Here is a 24,205-nt window from a genome sequence, read left to right as displayed (position 1 = left end):
AGGCTTTCTCCATGGCTCTCATCAGAATCGCCCCTAATGGTCTGTTCATGGCCATTCTAGCAGGCATCTCAAAACTTTTTCTAGCAGGCATCTCAAAACTCTTCAAGCCTCTACCCATCACCCAGTTCCAAAGACACTTCCACATTTTTGAGTGTTTATTACTGCAGCACCCCACTCCTGGGACTTCACTGATACTAAAGATTGTACAATGAATATTCTTGGATCTTACCTTGTGCATATGCATAAAAGTTTTTTAGGGTTTATGTCAAGAAGTAGAATAATGGATGGTAAAGCATGTTGATCTTCAATTTTCTGAGATTTTACCCATTATTTCCTAAAGTGGTTATTCCATTTACAGTCACAAGAGCAAAAGAATTCCTGCTTCACCATATCTTGGAATTATCCAGCATTTTTATTTTGCTGGTCTAATGAGCATGGAAGTATGAAGGTGTATTTGGGTTTGAAATGGGTGTCTCTGTATGAGTGTTGCTGGTCAGGAATATGAGGCTGAAACCAAGGAAGCAGAGGAAGTCAAATATAAATTAGCCAGTGTATTATCTATTGCTGCATAATGAATTACCACAATCTTGTGGGCTCAGGATAGCACACATTTATTATCACAGTTTCGGTGGTCAGAAGTCCAGGGACAATTTAGCTGGGTTCTCAGCTTCAGGGTGTCTCCCAAGACTATAATCGAGGTGTTGGCCAGAGCTCAGGTCTCATCTGAAAGCTTAACTGGGGAAGGACCCAGTTCCAAGCTCACCTGGTTGTTGGTAGGATTCAGCTCTTTGCAGGCAGTTGGACTGGGGGCTTTAGGTACTTGCTGGCTGTTGGCCAGAAGCTGCCTTCAGTTCTCTGCCCTCTGAGCCTCTTCATAGGGCAACTCATAACATGCCAACTTGCTTCATCAAAGCCAGCAAAAGTAAGACTTGCTAACAAAATGGAAGTCAGTATCTTAAGTGATCTATTCGTGGAAATATCATTCTTGGCATATTCTATTGGTTAGAGGCAAATCACAGATCCCACCCATACTGCAGGGGAGGGGATTACCCAGAAATGTGATACCAAGAGGTGGGGATCATTACAGGTCATCTTAGGCTCCATCTGCCACAGGCAGGTATAATGGTTAAGGATATTGGTTAGCCTACCATTACAGACCCAAACAACAGTGAGCTAAACAAGACTAGAGCTGTATTTCTCTCTAATTTAGAAGTCTGGATAGGCAGTATAGGGCTGGTATGGCAGCTCCATAATCATCAGGGAACCATGCTCCTTCTCTCTCATTGATCTGCCATTCACAACACGTGGCTCCTACCTCATTATACAAGATAGCTGCTCCAGCACTTGCCATTGTGCTGCATTCCAACCACACAAATCCATTCTACATACTGTAGCCAGAATAACTGTAGCACAGTTGTGCTAAAATGCAAACCTAATCATGTTGCTCCTCTGGGTAAAAACCTTTCAGTGGCACTTCCAGCCTACAACAGAGCATCTCAAACATTTTTTACCTGTACTCAGTACAGGCATACATTTTTATGTACACACACGCACACCTATAACTGAAACGTAAGTTTCATGCAACAAAACTCACCCTTGCTACATATCATAGTCTCTGATAGTCCCTGTTCTATTTCATTTTTATTTAATTCATAAACTACTAAGGAATGTGGGAAAACACTGGCCTACAGGATATCCAGGGTATACGGTGACCCGGTTGCGCTTGCTTTTGCTTGCTCTCTGCACTCCAGCCTCCTCAGGCTCCCCTGACCTCTGTGCCTATATAACTCCTCTACAGGTGCCTATAATCACCTCTCCTCCCAACTGTCCATCTCACCTCCCAGCCCCTCTTGCTCTTCCAGAACCGGCTGAGGCATTCCCTCCGGAACCCATTTCCTGGCCCCCAGTCCCCTTCCGTGTGCCTCCCACCATCACACACTTATGCTGATTCTAGTCACCTGTTCACGCTCTGCTTCCCCACGAAACAATCAGTTCCTTAAAAATGGGAACCGTGTCTTTACGGCTGTTTACCCCCAGCTCCTGTATAGTGCCTGACATCAAGTCAAAACTTAGTAAATGTTTCTTACATGAATAAATAAATGAGTGAATGTCACAGAGAAAAAAGTTCCTGCCAACATTTATTGAAAATCTATTGAATGTAGAGTATTGTGCTGGAGAGAATTATGGAAAAAAATAGTGGAAGTTGACAGTGATAAATTTTTTAAAATAGGTATTAAATGACCTGTATTTATAAATAAGAAGTGTCTTTATATACAACGAAGTGCCATCAGATTTCTCACTGACAGTGCATTGAATGATGAAAGTGGGATTGAAGGAACGCATTTTTTTTATCCCTTCTCCTAACTGATTCCCTATTTTTATCTCTTATGAGAGAAACCTCAGACATTCCTCAGACATCGCTCTCCTAACCCAGGTCTACTCTCCAACGGCAAAGCCCAGTGTTGAGCCAAGAACAGAGCTGTTCAAGTGATAATGATCAAGTACCCACATGACTAATTCAGGGCCCTCCATATAGGCCCAGGAACCACAGTGAGATATCACCTCACGCCTGTCAGAATGGCTGTCATCAAAACGTGTTGGCGAGGAGGCTTGAGAAAAGGGAGCCCTCGTGCGCTGCTGGTGGGGATGTAAACTGGTAAAGGCACCATGGAGAACAGTATGGACGCTCCTCAAAAAACTCAGAACGGAACCATCATATGATCCAGCTCTTCCACTTCTGGGTATTTATCCAAAGAATATGAAAACACTGATTAGATGAGATATATGCACCCCCATGTTCACGGCAGCATTATTCACAATAGCCAAGATACGGAAACAACCTAAGTGTCCATCAGTGGATGAACGGATAAAGAAGATGTGATATATATGTACACACATATGATGGAATATGTGTATATGATTGAATGTTACTCAGCCATAAATAGGAATGAGATCTTGCCATTCACATGACAGCATGCATGAACCTCAAGGATATTGTGCCAAGTGAGATAGGTCAGACAGAGAAATTCAACTACCATGTGATTGCACTCATGTGCGGAATCTAAAAAACAACACAAAACAGGCCCAGGGAGCCCCAGTGAAGTAATGTGACCTGTTACAGATCTTAACTTGGTTAAGGACACATACAGCAGCTGCTTCAGATGCCATCGTGAGCCAGAAAATTCAGAAACGCAGCAGGAAGGGAAGTGTGACTCCAATGTGGATTCAGCGTCTCACTCAGATGTTCCTTTGACCCTGGGAAGCCCAGTCTGCTCTGATCAATTCTGCAATCCCGGCTGGTAAATCAGTGAACAAAGCAGACCAAAAACATATGCAGACTATATTGGAAAGAATGAAGTATTGTCAGGTAACAACTTATAATTTGCTAGTTAATTTTAAGTCCCAAGTGCAGGAAAACAGCATTATAAATAACCTGACCTCTCTCAAACCACTGCTTTTTCCCTGTAGGTAATAATAACAGCAGCAGTTTACATTTGTACTGACTGTTATAGTCTATGAGAAGCTTTATCCCGTTCGATCCCAGAGCGGCCCCGTGAGGTAGGTCCACGTAGTAACCCCATTTTATAGAAGAATAAAAAGAGAGGTCACATAACCACGCACAGTCACACAGTGAGTGAATAACTAGAACTATATGGGATTCTAAGTCATAATACGACCACTTGTTACAAGGGAATAGCAATCCGAAACCTGGATTCTAACCCCAGCGCTGCTAGCTACTTAGCTGTGTGGTCCTGGACATGACATTCAGCCTTTCTGAACTTAATTTCCTCACCTGTAAAGAATGTACATAACAATACCTTCCTCGGCTGCCTCACAGGGTCCTTATGAGGACAAAGCTGGCGGTATGTTGAACGTGCTTTATAACTGGGAGGGTGTTCCACAGATGTCGGGGCTCAGCAATCTTTTCTAACAAAATAAGGAGAGTAATCATTGTCATCATCTTTTTACTTTGACAGGGCCTTTCATTGCAGCCTTTTGATAATTTTGCGGCATATTATTACCAATACAACACCCCTGTTGCTACCATCTCTACAGGTATGCCAGCAACTGGCCAATGAGGGAGGAGGAAGCTTCTTTCTTCTAGAATGAATTTAGAGCAGTGATCAGTGTCACCTGGAGAAATTTAAATATACAGGCGTCTAGGCCTCACACTGCGGCCAATTAAATTTTAATCTGGGGGTGGGCAGGAACTGGGCATCAGGAGTTTTTAAAGTTCCTCAAGAGGACTGACATGTGCACACTGCTATATTTTAAATGGATAACCAACAAGGACCTACTGTATAGCACAGGGAGTTCTGCTCAATATTATGCAACAACCTAAATGGGAAAAGAATTGAAAAAAGAATAGATACATGTATACGTGTAACTGAATCACTTTGCTGTACACCTGAAACTATCACAATATTGTTAATCAACTATACTCCAATATAAAATAAAAAGTTAAAATAAATAAATAAATAAATGGAGTTCCCCAAGAGATTCTAATTTGCTGCTGAGCTTGGGACCCACTGCTGTAGAGACTGCAAGTCTGTCTACTTGTTCCAGAGATGGAAGCACATAACCTGAGGATGTCTGAGGTCACTTGGGAAAGCGATCCAGAAGTTGGACCTCGGACCTCAAAGATCCTAAAGTCCCACCATCACATATGCAGCAGACCTCCTTTCTGGACTGGCACCTTTGGAGGAAAGCATGGGCATTGTGTGTGGTGGGAAAGATGCTAAACACACGGGAGAAGCCTGAACAGTGCAGAGTACCCTTCCTCATCACTGTTCCTCTATTAAGGTCTGCTTCTCAGTAACTTACTGCTTCCACAGTAACTTCCCTACATCATAAGGATTGGAAAAGTGAATACATTTATTTTAAAAAAGAAATCTCAGAAAATAAGCAAATATTCTACAAGTGGCCAATCCTATAATTTTTCCCACCGATAATAAGGAAATAATCATGTGTTATTTAATGTTAACTTTTTCCACTCAATTCCAATGCACTTGCAAATTAACAATGTTCTGTATGTTTCATTTTAGAGTTAACCAAATAAGCATAAAATTACAAGTGTCATATATTTCATATCTATTAAAAGTATTTAGTTTCTAGTAAAAATACAGGTTTAGCTGTTTGGTTCAAATTTCTTAAAGAAATGTCCATTATTGGAAGAAAATATCCAGCAAAAAGCCAGTGTATTACTATAATTAGAACTTTACCTTTGTGTCTTCATAGGAAACAAAGTAACACTTCCTCAACTATTCACTTCTGAATTCCCTTCTCATACCAGAAATGGAGAAACAAAGTAAATAAAATGATTTGATTTTTCAGGATCCCCTTTTAGATGTGGGCACCAGATTTTTATACTTTTAAGGGTGGGGGGGACATCCCTCCCCTTAAACTGGTCCCATTAGAAACTATCTCAGGCTGAGTTACATTGTCTCATTTGATCACTTCTCTTAGGAGACTTGAAACAATTTGGTTGGAGTAAAATCCTCTTACAAAACCTGGAGATTTAAATAATGAAGAGATTTATCTCTCATCTGAGAAGAGTTTATGGTCCAGAGCAATGGCCAGGAGACAAATACTCTGGCCTCTGTGACCCCACAAAAGCAGTAATTAGGCAGCACTTTATCCTGATGCAGTGAGGGTGCAAAAGATGGAGCAGGGCTACTCTCTGGGGTTTAGGAATGAAACTGGCTTCCTGGAGAGGCAACAGAAGAAATCAGGCAACCTAAAAATATTTAAAGAGCTAGGACGCCCCTGGGAGAATTTCCAACTATTGAAGTAGAAAAGATTAGCATTTGCTAAGTCCGAAAAGGAGATTTTTAATGAAAAACTCAGCAAAGTGCAGACTTTTATGACATCTTTAAAAATAATAAATTAAGATCATACCTATCATATACAGAGTAATCAGAGACTTTATATTTTCTCTACAATGACCTAAGGAAAAGGATCTAAAAATAGACTCTACAGATAACGAGCTGTTCTTTCTCCAGAGTTTGTTAGAATCCAACACCTTTTTCATACAGGCGGTATGTTCCATCTCACAATCTCTCAGGCATAAATCTTGACATGGTCAAGATCTTTTCCTCTGGCCTCTAATTACAATTCTGCTTCTTATTCCTCAACATTGTCTACATTTCATATGCTCCTCATATGAATGAGATGCATTGTGTGCTGTGGTTAAACTCTTGGGCACCAGGCCCAGCTGCCTGGCCCAAACTCTCTGACCTTGGCAATGACTTCCCCACTTGGTGCTTTGGTTTCCTTGGCTGTATAATGGGAATAACAGCCTCAGTGGGTTGTCAGGAGAATTAAAGCACTTATGCCATGGAAAAACACTTGGGAAAGTGTCCGACACACAGACAGAACCCAATAAATATTTACTGTTGTTATCAGCACACTTGCATTTCCTTAGTGCTTACAAAAAATATTTAAGATATATATATATATATATATATATATATATAAAGATGCATGGTCTAACAAAGGATTGTTTTCAGATTCTTGGATTTGCTTGCATTGAAAGTCTCAACACACCACTGAATTACACATTTAGAGGATTTTTTTTTTTTTTACATGTAATCCTAAAGCCCAGGAAGTATTCTATAATGTGGTCCCTGATCTCAACCTGTTTATACTGGTTATTTAAGAAAGAGAATATAGGCTCATGAAACGCTCATTAAAAATCAAAAGCAGGGCTTCCCTGGTGGCGCAGTGGTTGAGAATCTGCCTGCCAATGCAGGGGACACGGGTTCGAGCCCTGGTCTGGGAAGATCCCACATGCCGCGGAGCAACTGGGCCCGTGAGCCACAACTACTGAGCCTGCGCGTCTGGAGCCTGTGCTCCGCAACAAGAGAGGCCGCGACAGTGAAAGGTCCGCACACCGCGATGAAGAGTGGCCCTCGCTTGCCGCAACTAGAGAAAGCCCTCGCACAGAAATGAAGACCCAACAGAGCCAAAAAATAAATAAATAAATTAAAAACCTAAACCAAAGCCTGACTTAAAAAAAAAAAAAATCAAAACCAGCTCGTGATTGTGTATAAAGTGAGTAGTTCAGACCATAACAGCTACAAAAATATGGAAGAGAAAGAATTCGGAGGGTACAAAGTCTTCACTGTGTACATAAAGTTGACAGAGAATAGCATGTGGAGCACAAAACACAGGAAAGGAAGACGAAGGGATGTTCCAACAGGAGGGACGCCATGAAGATGAGGGCAAGTGAACGGAACCGCCCGCCTGAAACTGATGGCCTGTGCTTAGAATTAGGTGAGATGGGTTGACAGAGCCACTCCAGGTACAGGCTGCACGGTGGAGGGCTTCAAATGCCAGACTGAAGCGTTTGATTTCGCCCCAAGAGTTCCTGAAATTGTGTTCGTTGGGAAGTGGCATAAACACAGTTACATGCAAGACAGGTTAATGTGGGGAGAGACCAGAAGCAAGGAGAAACGTTGGATGGCTTTTAATAATAATTTAAACATGAGGTGATGAGGTCCTGGACCAAGGTGGGGACCTTGGGAACAGAAAGGGACAGTCATGAAAGGCATGACTGTCCCCCTCACTTCATTCTCGCAGCCAAAGTGTTCCCTAGACTGTGTTACCTGAGCACACCAGGTGCCCCAGGAAACAAGTCCAGCGCCCTGGTGGACCCTCTCGTCCTGATTCTCATCTGCTCCCTCTTGCCCTTCTGTCGTATGTGTGTGTCACACAGATTCCAGACAGTAAGATAAACTCATATTCTTCTTGCTCCCTCTGAAGGTCAGATAGTATTGCCCAATTGTGTAGGGTTTTTTAATTATTTTTTATTTGTATTGGTGAATAATTTTTAATTAACAAGTCATTAGTAAGTTAGTGGTTTAAAAGGTTAGAAGAGTATGTACTTTAAATGGATGTAGTTTATTGTACCTAAATTATTCCTCAATAAAGTTGATAAGGGACTTCCCTGGTGGCACAGTGGTTAAGAATCCGCCTGCAAATGCAGGGAACATGGGTTCGAGCCCTGGTCCGGGAAGATCCCATGCTCCGCCACCACCACCTACGAGTGCATCTCGTCTTCACGAGCAGAACAAGGATCTTAGCGTATTCTTTGCATCTCCCGCAGCTCTTAACACACAACCTCGTACAGAGACACTTAGTAAACATTCTTTGAGAGAATTAACGTTTCCTATACTCACTATTTTCCTTTTATATATATAAAAGGAAAATAGTGCAATGCTCATGATGTCTCTTTTTCGGGGAGACCCTGAGTTTTTCTTAGATTCTTAGCCTGTTTTTCAAGCACAAATGGATTCACGACTGCGTCAATCGTATTCTCCAACTTTTGCACCCACCAAACACACCCCACCTGTCACTGCACAAACAGAAATCTCCTCTATGATTGCGTCTGCTGGGGGGCAACAGGCAAGTGGTCGGTGCTTTTAACTTTTTTTGGAGGGAGGGCTATGATAGTTTCAGTTCTCTGAAAAATGAATCCAAAACAATAAAACAGGCTGAATGTTTCCCTCCAGTAGAAGAAAAGAAAGCAAACCCTACTACAGGTAAATTGAAATCTTCAAATAGACCCATAACGCATCGCTGAGACATTCTTGAGATAATGGCTTTAGTTAGACTGGGGCCACAAATCTTTACATTTCTTCATTCGCCTGGCAGGACTAATGAGATTTTATGGCGGGCAAACTGTTTATCCCTTGGGTGACATTGGCAAGAACAACTGTATCTTTATCAATCAAGAGTTTTCTGCACTGCAGCTTCCTTCCCCACAAAAGACTGCCCCAGCCGAGATCACAATGTTTACTACACCTAAGAACCTCATTTCTCCGCGTAAACGCTCCACCCGTCCCCTTGTGTTGGTTGGGTCTACTCATTCCTTCCTACAGTCACATTATTTCATAAAAGGGGCTGGCAGAAGAAATGGAAAAAAGCAAAGAGAAGAAAAGAAAGTTTCATAAGGGACCTGGGAAGAGATGCAGGGCTGACGGCTGTGCATCTGGAATACGATATGCACCCCATGGGCCATTAGGAAGAGAGCTGCCTGCGGTACCGTCACGCTAAGCAGGCAGGGTAGGCTCTGCGCCCGTCAGCGGTGTGTGGGCATAAGAGGAGAGTGGTTTGCTCCTCCAGCCTGGGACAAGGATTGGGCCGCTCTCTAGAGGGTCTATGTTGCCCACGAGAGGCTGCAATGTCTTTTCTCAGCACTTCAGTAGCACAAACTCACGTATTTGACTGACAACTGCCCTCATACACTCCTATGATGACATGTCCATTCTCCCTTTGGAAAGAGTCCCCAGTTCTCGGACCAAAGAGATCTGGAGAAATGGCTCAGCAAAAGTCAATGAACAGCTTCTAGATCTGGGTAAGATGGAGTAAGCTCCCTCTCTCTACCCTGGCTCACCCACTGAATTCCGGGACAGAATGCAGGGGGCAGCTCTCTGAGGACCAAGCAGGCTGATGGAGAGAAAACATGAATTCACAGTACCATCAGCTGGCTGCGGATCCACCATTTTCCCCCTGGAATTCCCTGGAAGGGACGCAAGGCAGCCTGAAGCCCAGAAGCGGGCATCAGAGTGGACCGAGAACACTCCAGCAGCAATCTTCTAGTTCAGCCTCCAGGTGTGAGAAAGGAGTCTCCTGGCCGTGTAGACAGCAGTGTAAGTTCACAGCCTCGGGAGCCTCCTGCGTGAAATCTGAAGCCAGCCCCTGTACAGGGAGGGCAGGGAGAGACAGAGGAAAGAAGCAGCCTCCTCCAGATGGGTCGGTGGCAGGCTTAATAAGCAAGGGGACTTACATAAGATGCTCATCTTGAGCGGCCGCAGGACAAACAGATCACTGCACCTGCCCGCCAGAATCTTAGAAGGTTATAAGAAGCCTTACCTGGGTCCAGTCACGTATACCGTCCAGAGGGTCTCAGCAACACCTGACTCCCAAGGCTGTGTCCTTGGAACAGCTCCCGCTGCGGGAATGGTGGGCAGAATGTACATTCAGGGGACGGGAGGGGGTGAGGAGCCTCTGCCTGCCCCGGTCCAGCTCGTGGGTCAACTGGAGGTCACATCCTCTCCATCACCTCCTCTAACAAGCACGGAAGGCACGCAGCATGGAGAATGCTGGGGAAGGGGACACTTCCTCTCCAATTAAAGGAGGGGTGGTCCCAAGAGTATGGGTTTCCCTCTCTCAGTGCCCCCACCATTTGGCCCTGGACATGGGCAGAGTCACAGGAATTGCACAGAAGAGCAGGGAAAATAAAAGCCCAGCTTTCTGGATGGACAACCAAAAAGGGAAACCCCAGGAAACTGGAAAATACCAGGGAGATTATAGAGAGAAAGGAGTTTGGGAAAACAAACCGTGACGTTATCTGCTAAATCCTGGGCTCACCGCCACGCCATGTGTGCTTGGATTTGATCACAAACAGCATAACAAAGACTCAGAACTAAACTAACAGATACGTCACCATCTAGGCCCCAGCCTGACCATGAGATGGTGGGCATTCAGGAGAAATGTGAATAGCGCTGCAAAGACTTTGAAAGTGGAACTGACATTAGAACCACAACCCACAGAAATCTGGTCAGAACTTGCAGACTGAGCCCAACTGTGTCGATCGTCTGCTTAAAAAAAAACAACAACAACATTCTCTACCCGATTTAAACAAGACCCAGTATCTCATAATACTCAAAATGTCTGTGATATGATCCAAAAATATTTGGCATATGAACCAGGAAAATCTCAACTCACATGGGAAAATGCAACCAATGGATATCAGTGCCAAGATGATACAGATGCGAAAGTTATCTGACAAAGACTTTAAAGCAACAATTATAAAAATGTTCCAAGAAGTAAAAACAAATACTCTAGAAAGCCTCAGCAAAAAAAAATAGGAGATGAACCAAATAGATATTTTAGAACTGAAAATACATTAACAAAAATGTAAAATTCACTGAATGGGTTAAAAAACAGAATGGAGATAACAGAGGGAAAAGTTGATCTACTTGAAGACTGAGCAATAGAAATTATCCAATCTTAACAAGAGAGAATGAATATATATATATATATATATATATATATATATATATATATATATATATATATGTATAACTGAATCAGTTTACTGCACACTTTACCTGAACCTAACATAACTATATTTTAATAAAAAAAATTTTTAAAAGACAGGAAAAAATAAAAAACTGAAAAGAGAGAGAGAGCATGAAGATTGAAAACAAAAATGAACAGAGCTTCAGAGTCCTATGGAACAATTCCAAAAAGTCTAATATTTGTGGCATTAGAGTCCCAGAGGATAGGAAAAAGAGTATGATGTAGAAAAATAGATGAAAAATACAGACTGAAAACTTCCCAAATTTATCAAAAGGCATAAACCAATAGATTCCAGAATCTCAGCAGACCCCAAACAGGATAAACCCAAGAAATCCATGCCCAGACACATCATAATTAAACTGCTGAAAACTGAAAAAAAAAATCATGATAGCACTCAGAGAAAAACAACATATTATGTTGGAACAACAGTTGAACAACTGGAATTCTCATCTGAAACAACTGGAGGAGAGAAAGTAGTTGAACAACAGTGTTTATGTGCAGAAAGGAAAAAAAAAAACTGTCATCCTGGAATCCTATATTCTAAGAAAATATCCTTCAGGAATGAAGGTGAAATGAAAACCTTCTCAGGTGAATGAAAAATAAGAGAATTCATCAGAAACAGACTTGCTCTGGAAGAATTGCTACAGGGCTAAAGAAAGATCTTCAGACAAAATCACCCTGTGTGAAAGAAGCCAGACTCAAAAGGTTATGTACTGTAATGATTTCATGTATATGATGCTCTCAAAGAGATAAAGCTGTGGTGATGGAGAACCGATCAGTGGTTGCTGGGAGTCAGGGGTGGGATGAGGGTGTGAGTAAATGGGACAGCAGGAGAGAATTTTGGAAGGACCAGGCTGTCTGTATCCTGACTGTGATGGTGGTTATAAAGATCTCTACATGCAGAAAAACGCATGGAACTCTGCAGACACACACATACAAAGTCAATACTGCTCCATATTAATTTCTTTTAAAAAGTCAACGAACAGCGATGTTGCTCCTTAAGAACCGCCTGGTCTTTGAATAATACTTGAGGCTTCCCCACCTCCCTTGGATGCCTGCTTGCAAGGGCAATCAGTAAGGCCATGGCCATGGTCGATGCCAGGCTGTTTCTGCTGCCCTTGAGTGCAGCTGATAGCTGGATTTACCCTCCCCACCTGCCTGGCTACCAGTTCAAGGGAAGAGTGTATCACATGCTTGAACTGGGCAGTGAATAAGAAGTCAGGAGTCATTTTGACAGCGTTAGAGTTCTACAAAAACTGTAAAGCTGACTTCCCCCCATCCTTGCCCCCAAACAAGAAAAAACCCACTGGACTCATCAGCATCAGGGCTTACAGATCTATATGACCCCTCATCGTTGGAGCACCGGCTTCTGAGGCTGCTTCTTGGCAGCTGCACCCACAGAAGAGCAGCAAAACCCCGCGGGCCCTGAAGCCCCTCCCCCACTGTACCACGCTGGTGTTAGGCCGACGGGTGGAGTATTTCTCTTACGACACATACCCTTTCAGTCAAAGTAATGATCCTCCTTTTGTGTTCGGTGGTTGGTATCACAATTTTTGCCTTTGACAGACCCATCTGAGGAAGAGGAAATTTGCACGTCTGCAGGGGAAGAAGTAAGATAAAAGCAAAGTCTTGAGCACCTTGCAGATACCGCATTGTTTAAAAGTTATGTTTATGTGACTCTCTCCTCCTAAGGCAGGAATGGTGCTTTCCTCAGTCTTGTGTCTCCAGAGATGGACACAGTGACAGACAGAGGCGCTCGCATCAGTGTGGGCTGCAAGCTGGTGACGGATACAAACATGATGGAATAAATGGACTGCATGGCTGATAGAGGTCAAGTCCTGCAAACGTATCAGGTGCCGAGCTCCCCCGTCCAACCTTGTCTCTTGCCACTGACGGGAGGTGATGGGCAGTGGTGATCTGGTGGCCTAGGAGAGACAAGGGTCTAACAGAGGGGCTTAGTCTGGCCGGGGGGAGGCAGGAGAATCGGACCACAGCAGGTGACTCACCGTCCAGCCCCAGGCACTGGCATGAGCTGCCCCCTCTGGGTCGAGGAGGAAGGAAATAAGCAGCAGAAAACAGTCAGCGGATAAGATGCACTAAGTCAATGTGCAAACCCCACCGTCCTCTAAAGCATTTTCTGTTCCCTGGATGGGCCTTCAAAGTGTGGCCCATCTTCAAATATGGTTAAGGAACACTCTGTCCTGTGTCTCCTTCTTAAAGATTTATGATACATATTTGCTGGATTAACTCCTCTGAAAAGTCCCACCATAAAGAAGTATGTTGATCTTTATGAAAGATTTAATTGCGGTATCATTAGCATAGGCGCACACCATAAGTGTTCAGGTCAATGAGTTTTAAAAGCTGAATGAATCTACCACCACCCAAAACAAGATACAGGACGTTTCCATCACCCCAGGGAGTCTCCTCGTTCCAGTGCATCCCCTCTCCTGGTCCAGCAGTAAACAGTGTCTGACTTCTCATCATTACCATAGTCTGGCTTTGCTACTTCTTAGACTTCACAAAAATCGAATCATGTTGCATGGATTTATTTCTCTGTGTGTGGGGTGGCAGGTCTGGCTTCTTTTGCTCAGTGTGAGACTTCTTACTTTCATCAAAGTTATTGTGTATATCAGCTCATTCTCTTTTTTGTAATTGCTGAGCTGTATTCCATTGTATATGGATAAATACATATATCTCATGATCTGCTTATCCACCCCCCTTTTGACAGAGATTGGATTGTTTCCGGGCCTTGACTATTATGAATAAGGCAGGTATGAACATTCTTGTGCAAGTTCTTTTGTGGTCATATGCTTTCATTTTTCTTGGATAAATACTTAAGAGAGAAATGACTGGGTCATAGGGTAGATATACTTAACTTCATAAAAACTGCCAAAACAGTTCTCCAAAGTGGTTGCACCTGTTTAACTTTTTAAACTTAGTATTTCCTGTATTCATTTGACAACAGAACCCTACACATCTATAAAATGAGCAGGTACGATTAGATAGCTTTTAAGATTCCTCCCAGCTTTACACTATGAGAAAATGGCCAAGGCATCAGAAGTGTAATTGTTTTGTCTTCTCTGTGTATATCTTGTAGACAAAAGCAAATGAAGTGAAACCAGAAGGACCAGAAAGAGCTAAAAACGTTGGGAGTAGGAAGAGAGAAGGCAGCCTTGAGTCCAAGGAGTGGGGGAAGAGGTGCCAGCAGGCAGCCATGTGGATGGAGGCATGAAAAAGCCAGAAGGAAGCTGAGATGCCAAAGTTAAAATGATTAAAGCAGAGACAATGGTGTACCAAGACTCCCACAGTGTTTAAGAAGTTTCTCTGCTCTGGGGACATCAATAACGACAAGATATTAATAAAACTCTCCAACATCACTTTTTCTAAAAGGGAGAAATGAGTAGACAATTTGGGGTAAAAGTAAAAATAAGGTACTGGATAATTTTATTCATTCCAACTCCATTTATTAAGAATTTAAGCGTATAAAGACATTACTGTAGGGGTATAATTCTTCATGGCTCTTTCAAATTCCTGCACATCCTGAGCAGAGAAACTGACTGCCTTTTGTTCTGGACTATCTTTTGAAGGATGTTTATGTAATGACCAGCCTTGATAAAGAGAGACAGTGTCTCCCTCTGGAGCAAAATGCAGGTTTGCTTACATCCTTGTAAGATAGAGATAATGTCTATCTCTGAAGCAAAGGGCATTATATGCCTATTGCTTTTTATAAAAGATTCAGGTTCCCTAAACTCAGGATTCCTCTCCTGAAATGCAACCCACTGCAGGAGCAGGTAAAATCCAGCCCTCTTTGCAATGCCCTCTGGGAATTGAGGGTAGACAGATCAGTAACCCAAAAGTGCTGATAGTCTCTACTGCTATGGCTGTGAATAATAAACAGCCTTCCCTGACCCAGGAGTCTCCTGTCTTTACCGTATCCACGAAACTAGCCACTAACTTGTTAGTGTGCAAGTGGGGTAAAAGCTCAGTCCTTCAAACTTCTTGACAATTATGTGTAAACTTCTTGAATGATAATAGCAAAAACCCTTCCTCCACACTTTTCCAAAGTTTAATTTGTGAGCAAGGGGAATTAATTGTAAAACCAGGAGATTTTTAAAAAACAGAGTTCAAGAAATTTAAAATTTCTCAATACACTGTTAATTTCTAAACCTGGGCCCTGGGGCAAGTATTTTCCTGCCTGTTTTAGAAAGTTATTTTGTTGGCACCATTTGGAAAAAGATATTCCCTTCATCCTAAGAACCAACACAGTAAAACTTCTCTCTCAGATTCTGTATCACAAAGAAAAGAATCAAACTCAGCCTCAGCTGCCCAGCTCACTAGTGTCGCCCAAGGGCGAGGGCCTCTCCTGCTTCTCCAGTTTCAGAGGCTGACTGGTTCACTGCTCCCCAGGAGGCCCTGAGGAGGACATACTTCCTTCATGGTTTTTGAAAGGGAGAGGACAAGTGTCTGTCCACAAGGCAAACAGTCAGAGAAACCTTGAACAAATCTCCAGCCAGAAAGCAGAGGGTCAGCGGAAGGGCGCCCATCCATCCAACTCGCCAGGAACAATCCAGGTTCACACGTGTTCCCCGCGTGGACAGTAAATTGGTCATCCTGGTCAAAGGATCCAGGGAGACCCTTCACCCCTTAAGTCCAACCTCCAAGCCCACGCGTCGCCTCCTCTTACGTTCGTCACCTCATTGAACCACCTTTGGAAGCGACTGAGGGCACATGAGCGCTCCCCACACCTGCCAGCATCTTCACGTGAATTTCATCACCTCTAAAATCGTGACCCTTGGGCTTCCCTGGTGGTGCGGTGGTTGAGGATCTGCCTGTCAATGCAGGGGACACGGGTTCGAGCCCTGGTCTGGGAAGATCCCACATGCCGCGGAGCAACTAGGCCCGTGAGCTACAACTACTGAGCCTGCGCGTCTGGAGCCTGTGCTCCGCAACAAGAGAGGCCGCGATAGTGAGAGGCCCGTGCACCGCGATGAAGAGTGGCCCCCGCTTGCCGCAACTAGAGAAAGCCCTCGCACAGCAACGAAGACCCAACACAGCCAAAAATAAATAAATAAATAAATAAAAGAAATTGATGATTCAGATTTAAAAAAAAAAAAAATCGTGACCTTCCCTCACCCCTTTCTATGCAGGACCAGCACGTCACCCATCGGGGGGGGCGAGCCCCGTCCCCACTTTGAAATCAGTGTTCCCCTTCATCATCAGCATTCACCCTCACCTTCAACTGTTGAACCGGATAATTTCTCGAGATTCCTTCCAGATCTGATATCTATCGTTCAGTGTTCCCCATTCACTTATTCATGCTCCTCAAAATATGCACGTCCCCCAAAATTGACAGTGACCCTTCCCCTTCTAATCCAACCCCCTGAAGGGATCGATTTACAAGTCTATTTGCTCCTGAATGGTTTCCGAGGTATATTTTCTGTCTGTATGCCACAGAGGCAGTGTGCTTCCTAAGCTCCCTAAAGGCCTACTCATTTCAGATCAGATGGGCTCTTCCCCTCCCTCCTCCTCCTTGCCCTTTATTCGAGGATGTGTGTGTGTGTGTGCACGTGCACACACATGCAGTTTACTGGTCCTTAATCTTCTTATGCCTGGCACACTATTCCAATGTGGTACGCTTAGGGTTCTGCGGAGAATACGCATTCTGTTCTACACACTGACGTCCGCATAGTGTATCATTCTGCTCAGGCTGCCCTAACAAAATACTACAGACTGGGGGCAATAGAAACTTATTTTCCAAACAACAGAAACGTACTTTCTCAACAACAGAAACTTACTTTCTCACAGTTCTAGAGACGAGAAGACCAAGATCAAAGTGCGAGCAGGGCTGGGGTCTGGTGAGACCTGTCTTCCTGGCTTGCAGACGGCTGACTTCTCCCTGTGCCCTCACATGGCCTTTCTTCTGTGAGGGAGGGGGAGCCCTCTGGTGCCTCTTCCCCTTTTCACAAGGACACCTATCCTATCGAATTAGGGCCCCACCCTTATGACCTATTTTAACCTTACCTCCTGAAAAGTCCCATTTCCAAATATAGTCACATGGGAGTTAGGACTTCAATGTATGAATTTGGGGAGACAGAGTTTTGTCCATAACAATAGGATACAAAGCATACGTGAAACATTAGATAATTACAGAGTGGCAGAGCTAACAGTAAAGGTCACACTGAAGGCAGAACGCTAGCTGTTATCGGTAGAAACGAGGAACAGAGTGCAAAGGCATGGGTCGTTTTGTTTATATTTTAAATAAGCTCTTCTTTTAGCGAATGTGTGAATGTCTTGCTTACTCACCTTTAGTGGCCATTGAGAAATACAACTGCTAACTTTCTAAGCACAATACATTTCACAAAAAGGGCAAGCTCAGTAGATATTTTCACACAGTCCCACTCATGATAGAGGGGGGGATATGTGACTTTAACATTAAATGCAGGGACTTCCCTGGCAGTCCAGTGGTTAAGACTCTGCACTTCCACTACAGGGGGCAAGGGTTAGATCCCTGGTCGGGGAACGAAGATCCCACGTGCCGAGTGGTGCAGCCAAAAAAAAACACCATTAAATGCAAAGAGGCAGATAAGTCATTAATGGCTCTGATTTCATCTTTCCGACATTAATTGGAGATCTTTGCTTAAGAACCAATCGTTTTGAGACATTTAGGGAAACTGGAACATGGGTTGTGTCTTAGAAAACATTAGAGAATTATTGTTAATTTTGTTCGATATGATCATGATATTCTGGTTACGAAAGAAAATGGAGAAACAGAGGGAAGTATTTAGGGGTGAAAGAGAAGGAAGAGGAAGAGGAGGGGAAGGAGGAGGAGGGAAGGAAAAGGGAAATATGAAGCAAATATAGGAAAATGTTGATAAATTGAATTGGGGGAAAAGAACATGAGGTTCTTTATATGATATGTCTACTTTTGTGTAAGTTTGAAAGTCTTCATTAAGAAGTGTTTTTAAAATTTTATCAGTGAACATTTACTGAATGCCTACAACAGGGGTTAAGTGGTTGCCTGCTATCAGGCGTAGATCCAAGTTTTGTGAGGCTTGAAGCTCTTACAATTTGGAGACCCCTCTTTAAGAAAAAGCACGAACACGAAATTCTCTTGGAAGGGCGTGTGTGGTGAGAGATCTGAAAACGGGTTTCATCAGCTTCATGATAAATCTACCTCTGTCTGCCATGTGTTTGTGCTGGCTGGCCCAGTGATTTTTCCTCTCTTAGCCTTTTTTTCCCCTCTTTTTATTATGAACAGTTAAAATGAAGCAAAAATTAAGAGCAATGAAGACAATGATCTTTATGCACCTGCCATCCTGCTTCTACAACGATCAGTCCTTGGCGAGCATCAGTTCATCCACAGTCCCATCCACCCGCCTCCACACACACTGTGTTATTTTGAAGCAAATCTCTAGCATCATTTTATCCCTAAAACAGTTCAGTATGCATCTCTAAAAGATAAGGGCTCTTTCAGAAACATAACCACAATATCGTTACCTGGAAAATAATAATTCCCTAAGCAAGTCAGTGTTCAAATTTCTCTAATTGTCTCAAATATTTTTTTACAGTGTGTTTGAATCAGGAACCAGATAAAGTGTATTGCAACTGGTTGGTAAGTCTCTCTTAGTCTATAGGTTTGCCCTCCCAATGTTTTACTTTCCTTGCAATTTCTGTTGCAGAAACTGAGTCATTTTGTCCTGTAGGGCTTCCCACGGTCTGCATCTTGCTAACTGCATTCCTGTGGTATCATTTCACGTGTTCCCTTATCTCCTTTCTTTCCTGTAAATTAGTAGTTATATCTAGAAGCTTGATCAGATCCAGGTTTGACTTTCTGACAAGAATTCTTCTTAGGTGAGTGCTTCTATAGGAAGGCACCAGATAAACTGTGTTTCTTTTAGTCAGGTTAGTAGCCACTGCTTGATCTAATGTTTGGTTTGTATTTAAACATGAGCCCCTTTGGGCAGGTGGTGGGTACCAGCCAGCGTGCTGTTCCTTTTTACCCCAGGCCCGCTTCACACTTCACAGTTTACCTGGCTTGGCTCTCAAAGGCGCTGAGCTTTCGGGAGGATTAGGGTGGCGACTGCAGCAGACAAAGATAAACAAGGAGCAGGCCTTGTACTAAAGGAGTTTATAGTGTGGTTGTCATGAGCACAGGAAAGTAACAATAAAAGAAGTGTCATAAAGTGGTACAAATAGCTCCTGCAGCGCTGCCGCTGGGGGGTACAGAGGAGTCACATACCAGGTAACGACTGTGACCCAGACACTGGCTTCTCTAACCGAAACAGAATACTGTACTGATGACAGCTCTGTAGTCCCAGATACAAGTCGGCATCCCCCCCTCCCCGGGCTTCCTTTGCAGACCGTCCCGTCCATGCTTCTCCACTGTTTTAGGGGCCAAAGGACTCACGGCCAGGTTTCTGACTCCCTCTTTGTTCCATGTCACATGCTACCTTGTGGTACGACCACCCGTTACAACATATTTTCCAACCGTGAAGAAACGGAAGAAGAGATCAACCATCATCTGCTGCGGGTAATGTAGGAAGAAGAATATCTATTGCACGTCTACTCCCGGGCGGGCACGGAGTGTTTTCTCTGTTATGCGTATCTAATGCACACCTGAGAGGTCAGCGTCCGTGGCAAATGCTACTAGCTACTTACCCAGTATCTGCATTCGCCGTCTTTCTTTCTAACAGAATCCCAATTTTATTCACAAAGTGCCCGCTACCACTTGCTCACGAAGATGCCCTCGTAGCTGGGAGTGACCGCGTGGACGCATGCTGACCAGTGGGTTCTAGCTGGAAGTCAGCTGGGGACTTCTGAGACAGTTTGCGGGGCTGCCCTTTCTTCCTTTCCTTCCTTCACCTTCCTGCCCGGGATGCAGAGTTTAGTGGGAGGTAGAGCAGCTACCTCGTGACTGTGAAGAGACGAACGTGAAGACGAAAGCCTCACACTGAGGATCACGCAGCAGGAAGAAAAAAGCAACCTTCCTGGTGTCACCAACCCTCCCCCAAATGCCTGCCTCTGGAATTCCTGAGAAGTGTGGAAAAAAAAGAAAGCCTTACTTGGTTAAACCGCCATAGTCAGCCTTCCGTTACAAACAGCCCGAATGTAATCTATCTGACAGTTGTTATTATTATGATAATTTGACTTACGTATTAAGATATCAACGTTCAGATAGGTAAAGAAACTCAGCCAGTTCGCACAGCCAGAATAAGGCGTAGCTGGTATCCAGCACTGACTCCCGTCCCCTGCCACCTGATTATCAATGAATGAACCTTTTGCAATTCCATGATACACTGGGCAAGCCAGAGGCTCTCTCAGTGTTTGAAAGCCAGGTGGTAAAGGCATTTTCCCTTCCCCTGGAGTCTCTGCCATTCTTCTCCTCAGCACTGGACCATCCTGTTCTTCTGCCAGTTAGACCCTAGGTTTCTGGCAGTGAGGACCCTCTCCCTTCCTTTCCAGGCCAGTCTTCCTGAAAATAGACCAACGGCAGCTTCTGGAAATCCCTTCTCCCCTCAAATGCCTCCTCTACTGGACTTTACCACACTGCCCACATTCTACCACTGGAGCATAATCAGGACACCCCTGGGAAAATAGAGCTCTCTTGCCCAGTAATTCCCCACGAGGCATTCCGCAAAACCCTAGTCTCAAGAGAAGTTACTATGTATTACTGGATTTACTTAAGACTACGTGTACAATCGTTCACATTTTAACATCTCTGAAATCAGGATATTTGTTATAATCGATGTACCATATAATCTTCATTGACCATTTTTCTCTTTAATATCTCTGAAATCATAATGCATCTTATAGGCACTGGTGTCTTAATTTTGGAATACGGTACTTGAAAATAAAAAGGTTCCATGGTCAAATAAGTTTGGAGAACTTATTAGTAATGAATAAACTAACTCAAACTAAAGTTTTGAATGCAGACCTTCTCAGAGCCTTTAATATGCTAAAGTGCATCCCAAGAGATTTGCTAAGATTATGTGGGCATGAAATTCTCTTTTTTTTTTTTTTTTTTTTGAGCACCTTATAGTGCTAGTGTTATATGGAACACAAATTTTAAAACACTGCATTAAGCCATTATATTCTGGATTAATTGATCAGATTTGCCAACCAACTCTCCTCCATCAGAGAATTCTGTGAAAGTTGGTCAGAAAATATGTAATATGTAAACTGTGAAACTGGCAAGTCTGAAGCATGGCCCTTTAATGGGAGGGTCCAAGACCTCATAGAGGCACCATTCACCTGAGTCAGTCACTGGAAAACAGCAGATACCTTTTGGAGGGACTATTGGAAAGTAGGGGCTGCAATAATGCTAAGCTTTACCTATTTGACTCTTCTTATTGGCAGTCAAGCCTGCTTGCCCTCATCCAGTCCAAAGAGACAAGAGTGTGATTAGAGTCACAACTCCTTAAAGCCTGGGGACTGTGTCTGATCCCCAGAACCTTAGGACAACATCCTTGGTCTCAGAGATACATAGAATCCTGATGTGGCTCCTGCAATGCTGCTATCTCAGTGCTGTAATGCTGAAGACACAAAACATATATAATTCTGAGTACTTTTAAAATTCCCCAGGTAATTCCAGTATGCAAACACAATCGAGGGCCATACTTGCACGGAAGGAACTGACTTGATTAAACGGAGTTTAACTGTAACAGCTGGTGAAAGATGTATTTAGCTGTTGCAGTGATCTAAGCCCTCGGCGATCACGGCAAAAAGGATGGTGGAAATAGAAACGGGAGATGGAGGCAAGAAATATTTCAGAGAAAGAATCCGCAGGGAGGGGCTTAAAAATAACTCTGATTCTGAGAAGATTGAAAGAATATTTTACCACTGAAAAGCACAGGACAGTGATGGGAGGGTGGGGAGGTCCTGGGTTTTGGAGAGAAGATCATTGCTTGAGTTTACACGTGGAGCTGTAGTTTTTAGAATGAGATCCAAGTGGAGATGTCCAGGAGGCGGTTGGAGATGGGGACTAGGTCGCAGAGGGCAGATTATAAACTTTGAAGTCATTTGTGCCCGGGCGATGTTTGAAGCCTTAGGAGTTTAAAGATAGTCTTTCCCACAATGTGATCCTGTTCAGGTGAGCACACGTGCAGAACTGCTGGGAGTCAGTGTGAAAGACTCGAAGTTCAAGTTCAAGTTCAATGCTGCCAACCAGCTGTGTAACCTTGCACAAGATCTTCTACCTTCCGAGCCTCAGTTTCCTTAACTGGAAAACAGGAACAACCATACCAACCTCTCTGGGCTGTTGCAAATATTAAACAAGGAAATCTTTGTACAGTGCCTGGCATAATGCCTTGGTGTGAAGTATGACCTCGAGCCTTGCTAGGTCTCTCTGATTCCCCTGGTCCCACCCCATGCAACACCCACACAGGTCACGATACAAGTCCACTTCTCTCCAGTGTCAAGAGTCAGTTCAGCAGCAACAAGCAATCAGTTTGCACTCACCTCGATGGTATGTGAAGATCAAAGCTCGGCAGGCCAATTTAATGTTCTTCCATGATACATAGGCCATGTAGATAAGGAATGAGCAGGAGATGTAATCTCTCTGTGCTGAAGTATGACCTTAGATTCCATTGCCAAAGACTTTTCATCAATGAGGTAGAAAGAAATAAGACTCTTTTCTTTCTTAAGAGCTGAATAACATCACCCAAGAAGTGGCTTATCGATGACTCAGCCTCAACCTGGAAGCATCCTGCGTGATCTCACTCGTGTCAGAGCTGGAGCTCGTGCTGAACATCTCTATCTTTACCCCAGTGATGTAACTGAGAACTTCCTAATTAAGATCACAGATGACACCAAGTTGTGAGGCATTAGTAAAAAGGCAGGAACATAAGTCAAAATAGCATTAACCGAACAAAGAGTTCATAAAGAGGGTGAGGTTCAACAGGAACAAGTGTAACATTTTTTTAAAACAGCCTATGTAGACAAAAAGAAGGATATCTATTGACTAAGTCACCGGCTCATCACCTGTTTCCCCCGGAGATGTAGCAAGGTAAGCAAGGATGCCCAAGGGTGGCCGGGGCGCCTGGGTCCTCCCGATGCGTTTAACACATAACAGAGAAGAAAGGAGAAGACAGAAGGAAAGGGAAGGCGAGGCGGGATGAGAAAGAGACAGGGAGTGGATGATTCTAGTTAGCTGGAATTCTAATTCGCTTACAGAGTGAATACATAATTTGTGGAGCACGTGGTGAGTGCAGGCCCTGCGTCCGGTGCTGGGCATGGGGGCAGCGAACAAGACATTGAGAATTCTGCCCTCGTGCCTTCTTCTTCCCCCACCTGACTTCTAAATGTTGTTGGGCCTGTTATGAGTCCTGACACCTCCTCTTTCCCTCCGCACTCACCCCCTTGGCAATGTCGTCCGCTACCCAGGCTTTCCGCACCATCCGCCTGCTGATGACTCGCCAATCCAGACCTCCGTCCCACACGCAGGTGACCAGTAGTCTAAGTGTCCTCTCAACGGATCACAAACTTGGTCCACGGGAAGCGGAGCCTCGAGGGTTCCTTCTGCCCAAACCTTTCCTTCCCCACTCTTCCCCTACCCCACACACGGCAGCAAACGGCCGAAACAGAGGACTTGTCCTTGACTCCTGCATCCCATGTCCTGTTGGTTTTAATTCTTCAGAATGAGGATTAGACCTCACAGCTGAAAAGCAGCGAGTCCTGATAATCTCAGCCTAAAGATGACGGCAAAGAGCTGGGCAGACACTGCCCCACTTCCTGCTCTGTGCTCCCCCACCCAGCCCTGAGGTCGACCTGGCAGCCTGGGGAAGGAGCGACAGCGTTCGGGGTGCGTTGTCTCTGGAGCCGCAGCTGCAGTGTCCATGAGGACAGGTTACCATTGGGGGAAGCAAGGAGATGGATCCCCAGGTGATATGGGAGGCTCCGAGACACAGGGCAGTAAACTTGCTCCGTGAAGGGCCAGATGAAATACTGTAGGATTTGCTGTGCATACAGAGTGGTCTCTGCCACAGCTGCTCAACACGGCCATGTTAGTGAAAGCAGCCACAGACGTAATGAATGAGACACATATGAAGGAGCAAGGCTGTGTTCTAATAAAGCTACTTATGGACACAAATTTCCATTTCCTGTGATTTTCACACATCAC

The 24,205-nt window shown here is 44.0% G+C and overlaps 1 protein-coding gene and 1 long non-coding RNA gene across 2 annotated transcripts in view; one reads left to right on the top strand and one right to left on the bottom strand.

Annotated features, from left to right (window-relative positions):
• The window catches only part of KATNAL1 (katanin catalytic subunit A1 like 1), a 209,466-nt gene extending 196,782 nt beyond the window's left edge, over positions 1–12,684 (bottom strand). The window contains exons 1-2 of the mRNA XM_082435678.1: positions 12,586–12,684; positions 9,877–9,955 (exon numbers count right to left, since the gene is read on the bottom strand). The gene's annotated coding sequence lies outside the window, so the exon portion shown is untranslated. The remainder of the gene's footprint in view (positions 1–9,876; positions 9,956–12,585) is intronic.
• The window catches only part of LOC309647882, a 655,782-nt gene that overhangs the window by 530,132 nt on the left and 101,445 nt on the right, over positions 1–24,205 (top strand). The gene's annotated exons all lie outside the window — the stretch shown is intronic.

The sequence above is a fragment of the Balaenoptera physalus genome, assembly GCF_965194825.1.
Source record: "Balaenoptera physalus genome assembly, chromosome: 18".
Classification (NCBI taxonomy): domain Eukaryota; kingdom Metazoa; phylum Chordata; class Mammalia; order Artiodactyla; family Balaenopteridae; genus Balaenoptera; species Balaenoptera physalus.
Note: the sequence above shows the minus strand (reverse complement) of the source record. Positions and strands in the feature narration are given on the sequence as shown.